Here is an 8,800-nt window from a genome sequence, read left to right as displayed (position 1 = left end):
AATAAGAGTAATGAGTATAGTAATTGTCGTTCTATCGATCATATAAGCATAATATGGCTAATAATATGAGTTAGATTGATAATACTAAGAGTGGTGAGTATAGTAATTGTAGTTCTATCGATCATTTAAGCATAATATGGCTAATAATATGAGTTGGATTGATAATAATAAAAGTAATAAGTACAGTAATTGCCGTTCTATCGATCATTTAAGCATAATATGGCCAATAATATTAGTTAGATTGATAGTAATAACAGTAATAAGTATAGTAATTGTCGTTCTATCGATAATATAAGCATAATATGGCTAATAATATGAGTTAGATTGATAATAATAAGAGTAATAAGTATAGTAATTGTCGTCCTATCGATCATTTAAGCATAATATGGCTAATAATATGAGTTAGATTGATAATACTAAGAGTAGTGAGTATAGTAATTGTAGTTCTATCGATCATATAAGCATAATATGGCTAATAATATGAGTTAGATTTATAATAATAAGAGTAATAAGTATAGTAATTGTCGTTCTATCGATAATATAAGCATAATGTGGCTAATAATATGAGTTAGATTGATAATACTAAGAGTAGTGAGTATAGTAATTCTCGTTCTATCGATCATAGAAGCATAATATGGCTAATAATATGTGTTAGATTGATAATAATAAGAGTAATGGGTATAGTAAGTGTAGTTCTATCGATCATATCTGCATTATATGGTTAATAATATGAGTTGGATTGATAATAATAAAAGTAATAAGTATAGTAATTGTCGTTCTATCAATCATATAAGCATAATATGGCTAATAATATGAGTTAGATTGATAATAATAAGAGTAATAAGTGTAGTAATTGTCGTCCTATCGATCATTTAAGCATAATATGGCTAATAATATGAAATAGATTGATAGTAATAACAGTAATAAGTATAGTAATTGTCGTTCTATCGATAATATAAGCATAATATGGCTAATAATATGAGTTAGATTGATAATACTAAGAGTAGTGAGTATAGTATTTCTCGTTCTATCGATCATATAAGCATAATATGGCTAATAATATGGGTTAGATTGATAATAATAAGAGTAATGAGTATAGTAATTGTAGTTCTATCGATCATTTAAGCATAATATGGCTAATAATATGAGTTAGATTGATAATAATAACAGTAATAAGTATAGTAATTGTCGTTCTATCGATCATATAAGCATAATATGGCTAATAATATGAGTTAGATTGATAATAATAAGAGTAATAAGTATAGTAATTGTCGTCCTATCGATCATTTAAGCATAATATGGCTAATAATATGAAATAGATTGATAGTAATAACAGTAATAAGTATAGTAATTGTCGTTCTATCGATAATATAAGCATAATATGGCTAATAATATGAGTTAGATTGATAATACTCAGAGTAGTGAGTATAGTAATTCTCGTTCTATCGATCATATAAGCATAATATGGCTAATAATATGAGATAGATTGATAATAATAAGAGTAATGAGTATAGTAATTGTCGTTCTATCGATCATATAAGCATAATATGCCTAATAATATGAGTTAGATTGATAATACTAAGAGTGGTGAGTATAGTAATTGTAGTTCTCTCGATCATTTAAGCATAATATGGCTAATAATATGAGTTGGATTGATAATAATAAAAGTAATAAGTATAGTAATTGTCGCTCTATCGATAATATAAGCATAATATGGCTAATAATATGAGTTAGATTGATAGTAATAACAGTAATAAGTATAGTAATTGTCGTTCTATCGATAATATAAGCATAATATGGCTAATAATATGAGTTAGATTGATAATACTAAGAGTAGTGAGTATAGTATTTCTCGTTCTATCGATCATATAAGCATAATACGGCTAATAATATGGGTTAGATTGATAATAATAAGAGTAATGAGTATAGTAATTGTAGTTCTATCGATCGTTTAAGCATAATATGGCTAATAATATGAGTTAGATTGATAATAATAACAGTAATAAGTATAGTAATTGTCGTTCTATCGATCATATAAGCATAATATGGCTAATAATATGAGTTAGATTGATAATACTAAGAGTAGTGAGTATAGTATTTCTCGTTCTATCGATCATATAAGCATAATATGGCTAATAATATGGGTTAGATTGATAATAATAAGAGTAATAAGTATAGTAATTGTCATCCTATCGATCATTTAAGCATAATATGGCTAATAATATGAAATAGATTGATAGTAATAACAGTAATAAGTATAGTAATTGTCGTTCTATCGATAATATAAGCATAATATGGCTAATAATATGAGTTAGATTGATAATACTCATAGTAGTGAGTATAGTAATTCTCGTTTTATCGATCATATAAGCATAATATGGCTAATAATATGAGTTAGATTGATAATAATAAGAGTAATGAGTATAGTAATTGTCGTTCTATCGATCATATACGCATAATATGGCGAATAATATGAGTTAGATTGATAATACTAAGAGTGGTGAGTATAGTAATTGTAGTTCTATCGATCATTTACGCATAATATGGCTAATAATATGAGTTGGATTGATAATAATAAAAGTAATAAGTATAGTAATTGTCGTTCTATCGATCATTTAAGCATAATATGGCTAATAATATGAGTTAGATTGATAATAATAACAGTAATAAGTATAGTAATTGTCGTTCTATCGATATTATAAGCATAATATGGCTAATAATATGAGTTAGATTGATAATAATAAGAGTAATAAGTATAGTAATTGTCGTACTCTATCGATCATTTATGCATAATATGACTAATAATATGAGTTAGATTGATAATAATAAGAGTAGTAAGTATAGTAAATGTCGTGCTATCGATCATATCTGCATAATATGGTTAATAATATGAGTTAGATTGATAATAGTAAGAGTAATGTGTATAGTAAATGTCGTGCTATCGATCATATCTGAATAATATGGTTTATAATATGAGTTAGATTGATAATAGTAAGAGTAATGTGTATAGTAAATGTCGTGCTATCGATCATATCTGCACAATATGGTTAATAATATGAGTTAGATTGATAACAGTGAGTGTAATAAGTATAGTAATTGTCGTTCTATCGATCATATCTGCAATATATGGTTAATAATATGAGTTAGATTGATAATAATATGAGTAATAAGTATAGTAATTGTCGTTCTATCGATATTATAAGCATAATATGGCTAATAATAAGAGTTAGATTGATAATAATAAGAGTAATAAGTATAGTAATTGTCGTTCTATCGATCATTTAAGCATAATATGGCTAATAATATGAGTTAGATTGATAATACTCAGAGTAGTGAGTATAGTAATTCTCGTTCTATCGATCATATAAGCATAATATGGCTAATAATATGAGTTAGATTGATAATAATAAGAGTAATGAGTATAGTAATTGTCGTTCTATCGATCATATAAGCATAATATGGCTAATAATATGAGTTAGATTGATAATACTAAGAGTGGTGAGTATAGTAATTGTAGTTCTATCGATCATTTAAGCATAATATGGCTAATAATATGAGTTGGATTGATAATAATAAAAGTAATAAGTACAGTAATTGCCGTTCTATCGATCATTTAAGCATAATATGGCCAATAATATTAGTTAGATTGATAGTAATGACAGTAATAAGTATAGTAATTGTCGTTCTATCGATAATATAAGCATAATATGGCTAATAATATGAGTTAGATTGATAATAATAAGAGTAATAAGTATAGTAATTGTCGTCCTATCGATCATTTAAGCATAATATGGCTAATAATATGAGTTAGATTGATAATACTAAGAGTAGTGAGTATAGTAATTGTAGTTCTATCGATCATATAAGCATAATATGGCTAATAATATGAGTTAGATTTATAATAATAAGAGTAATAAGTATAGTAATTGTCGTTCTATCGATAATATAAGCATAATGTGGCTAATAATATGAGTTAGATTGATAATACTAAGAGTAGTGAGTATAGTAATTCTCGTTCTATCGATCATAGAAGCATAATATGGCTAATAATATGTGTTAGATTGATAATAATAAGAGTAATGGGTATAGTAAGTGTAGTTCTATCGATCATATCTGCATTATATGGTTAATAATATGAGTTGGATTGATAATAATAAAAGTAATAAGTATAGTAATTGTCGTTCTATCAATCATATAAGCATAATATGGCTAATAATATGAGTTAGATTGATAATAATAAGAGTAATAAGTGTAGTAATTGTCGTCCTATCGATCATTTAAGCATAATATGGCTAATAATATGAAATAGATTGATAGTAATAACAGTAATAAGTATAGTAATTGTCGTTCTATCGATAATATAAGCATAATATGGCTAATAATATGAGTTAGATTGATAATACTCAGAGTAGTGAGTATAGTAATTCTCGTTCTATCGATCATATAAGCATAATATGGCTAATAATATGAGTTAGATTGATAATAATAAGAGTAATGAGTATAGTAATTGTCGTTCTATCGATCATATAAGCATAATATGGCTAATAATATGAGTTAGATTGATAATACTAAGAGTGGTGAGTATAGTAATTGTAGTTCTATCGATCATTTAAGCATAATATGGCTAATAATATGAGTTGGATTGATAATAATAAAAGTAATAAGTATAGTAATTCTCGTTCTATCGATCATATAAGCATAAAATGGCTAATAATATGAGTTAGATTGATAATAATAAGAGTAATAAGTACAGTAATTGCCGTTCTATCGATCATTTAAGCATAATATGGCTAATAATATGAGTTAGGTTGATAATAATAAGAGTAATAAGTAAAGTGATTGTCGTTCTATCGATCAAATTTGCATAATATGGTTAATAATATGAGTTAGATTGATAATAATAACAGTAATAAGTATAGTAATTGGCGTTCTATCGATATTATAAGCATAATATGGCTAATAATAAGAGTTAGATTCATAATAATAAGAGTAATGAGTATAGTAATTGTAGTTCTATCGATCATATAAGCATAATATGGCTAATAATATGAGTTAGATTGATAATAATAAGAGTAATGAGTATAGTAATTGTCGTTCTATCGATCATATAAGCATAATATGGCTAATAATATGAGTTAGATTGATAATACTAAGAGTGGTGAGTATAGTAATTGTAGTTCTATCGATCATTTAAGCATAATATGGCTAATAATATGAGTTGGATTGATAATAATAAAAGTAATAAGTACAGTAATTGCCGTTCTATCGATCATTTAAGCATAATATGGCCAATAATATTAGTTAGATTGATAGTAATAACAGTAATAAGTATAGTAATTGTCGTTCTATCGATAATATAAGCATAATATGGCTAATAATATGAGTTAGATTGATAATAATAAGAGTAATAAGTATAGTAATTGTCGTCCTATCGATCATTTAAGCATAATATGGCTAATAATATGAGTTAGATTGATAATACTAAGAGTAGTGAGTATAGTAATTGTAGTTCTATCGATCATATAAGCATAATATGGCTAATAATATGAGTTAGATTTATAATAATAAGAGTAATAAGTATAGTAATTGTCGTTCTATCGATAATATAAGCATAATGTGGCTAATAATATGAGTTAGATTGATAATACTAAGAGTAGTGAGTATAGTAATTCTCGTTCTATCGATCATAGAAGCATAATATGGCTAATAATATGTGTTAGATTGATAATAATAAGAGTAATGGGTATAGTAAGTGTAGTTCTATCGATCATATCTGCATTATATGGTTAATAATATGAGTTGGATTGATAATAATAAAAGTAATAAGTATAGTAATTGTCGTTCTATCAATCATATAAGCATAATATGGCTAATAATATGAGTTAGATTGATAATAATAAGAGTAATAAGTGTAGTAATTGTCGTCCTATCGATCATTTAAGCATAATATGGCTAATAATATGAAATAGATTGATAGTAATAACAGTAATAAGTATAGTAATTGTCGTTCTATCGATAATATAAGCATAATATGGCTAATAATATGAGTTAGATTGATAATACTCAGAGTAGTGAGTATAGTAATTCTCGTTCTATCGATCATATAAGCATAATATGGCTAATAATATGAGTTAGATTGATAATAATAAGAGTAATGAGTATAGTAATTGTCGTTCTATCGATCATATAAGCATAATATGGCTAATAATATGAGTTAGATTGATAATACTAAGAGTGGTGAGTATAGTAATTGTAGTTCTATCGATCATTTAAGCATAATATGGCTAATAATATGAGTTGGATTGATAATAATAAAAGTAATAAGTATAGTAATTGTCGTTCTATCGATCATTTAAGCATAATACGGCTAATAATATGGGTTAGATTGATAATAATAAGAGTAATGAGTATAGTAATTGTAGTTCTATCGATCATTTAAGCATAATATGGCTAAAAATATGAGTTAGATTGATAATAATAACAGTAATAAGTATAGTAATTGTCGTTCTATCGATCATATAAGCATAATATGGCTAATAATATGAGTTAGACTGATAATAATAAGAGTAATAAGTATAGTAATTGTCGTCCTATCGATCATTTAAGCATAATATGGCTAATAATATGAAATAGATTGATAGTAATAACAGTAATAAGTATAGTAATTGTCGTTCTATCGATAATATAAGCATAATTTGGCTAATAATATGAGTTAGATTGATAATACTCAGAGTAGTGAGTATAGTAATTCTCGTTCTATCGATCATATAAGCATAATATGGCTAATAATATGAGTTAGATTGATAATAATAAGAGTAATGAGTATAGTAATTGTCGTTCTATCGATCATATAAGCATAATATGGCTAATAATATGAGTTAGATTGATAATACTAAGAGTGGTGAGTATAGTAATTGTAGTTCTATCGATCATTCAAGCATAGTATGGCTAATAATATGAGTTAGATTGATAGTAATAACAGTAATAAGTATAGTAATTGTCGTTCTATCGATAATATAAGCATAATATGGCTAATAATATGAGTTAGATTGATAATACTAAGAGTAGTGAGTATAGTATTTCTCGTTCTATCGATCATATAAGCATAATATGGCTAATAATATGGGTTAGATTGATAATAATAAGAGTAATGAGTATAGTAATTGTAGTTCTATCGATCATTTAAGCATAATATGGCTAATAATATGAGTTAGATTGATAATAATAACAGTAATAAGTATAGTAATTGTCGTTCTATCGATCATATAAGCATAATATGGCTAATAATATGAGTTAGATTGATAATACTAAGAGTAGTGAGTATAGTATTTCTCGTTCTATCGATCATATAAGCATAATATGGCTAATAATATGGGTTAGATTGATAATAATATGAGTAATGAGTATAGTAATTGTAGTTCTATCGATCATTTAAGCATAATATGGCTAATAATATGAGTTAGATTGATAATAATAACAGTAATAAGTATAGTAATTGTCGTTCTATCGATCATATAAGCATAATATGGCTAATAATATGAGTTAGATTGATAGTAATAACAGTAATAAGTATAGCAATTGTCGTTCTATCGATAATATAAGCATAATATGGCTAATAATATGAGTTAGATTGATAATACTAAGAGTAGTGAGTATAGTATTTCTCGTTCTATCGATCATATAAGCATAATATGGCTAATAATATGGGTTAGATTGATAATAATAAGAGTAATGAGTATAGTAATTGTAGTTCTATCGATCATTTAAGCATAATATGGCTAATAATATGAGTTAGATTGATAATAATAACAGTAATAAGTATAGTAATTGTCGTTCTATCGATAATATAAGCATAATATGGCTAATAATATGAGTTAGATTGATAATACTAAGAGTAGTGAGTATAGTATTTCTCGTTCTATCGATCATATAAGCATAATATGGCTAATAATATGGGTTAGATTGATAATAATAAGAGTAATGAGTATAGTAATTGTAGTTCTATCGATCATTTAAGCATAATATGGCTAATAATATGAGTTAGATTGATAATAATAACAGTAATAAGTATAGTAATTGTCGTTCTATCGATCATATAAGCATAATATGGCTAATAATATGAGTTAGATTGATAATAATAAGAGTAATAAGTATAGTAATTGTCGTCCTATCGATCATTTAAGCATAATATGGCTAATAATATGAAATAGATTGATAGTAATAACAGTAATAAGTATAGTAATTGTCGTTCTATCGATAATATAAGCATAATATGGCTAATAATATGAGTTAGATTGATAATACTCAGAGTAGTGAGTATAGTAATTCTCGTTCTATCGATCATATAAGCATAATATGGCTAATAATATGAGATAGATTGATAATAATAAGAGTAATGAGTATAGTAATTGTCGTTCTATCGATCATATAAGCATAATATGCCTAATAATATGAGTTAGATTGATAATACTAAGAGTGGTGAGTATAGTAATTGTAGTTCTCTCGATCATTTAAGCATAATATGGCAAATAATATGAGTTGGATTGATAATAATAAAAGTAATAAGTATAGTAATTGTCGTTCTATCGATCATTTAAGCATAATATGGCTAATAATATGAGTTAGATTGATAGTAATAACAGTGATAAGTATAGTAATTGTCGTTCTATCGATAATATAAGCATAATATGGCTAATAATATGAGTTAGATTGATAATACTAAGAGTAGTGAGTATAGTATTTCTCGTTCTATCGATCATATAAGCATAATATGGCTAATAATATGGGTTAGATTGATAAT

The sequence above is a fragment of the Megachile rotundata genome, unplaced genomic scaffold (genome assembly GCF_050947335.1).
Source record: "Megachile rotundata isolate GNS110a unplaced genomic scaffold, iyMegRotu1 scaffold0520, whole genome shotgun sequence".
Classification (NCBI taxonomy): domain Eukaryota; kingdom Metazoa; phylum Arthropoda; class Insecta; order Hymenoptera; family Megachilidae; genus Megachile; species Megachile rotundata.
The sequence above is the reverse complement of the archived record's forward strand: the minus strand, read 5'-3'. Positions refer to the sequence as shown.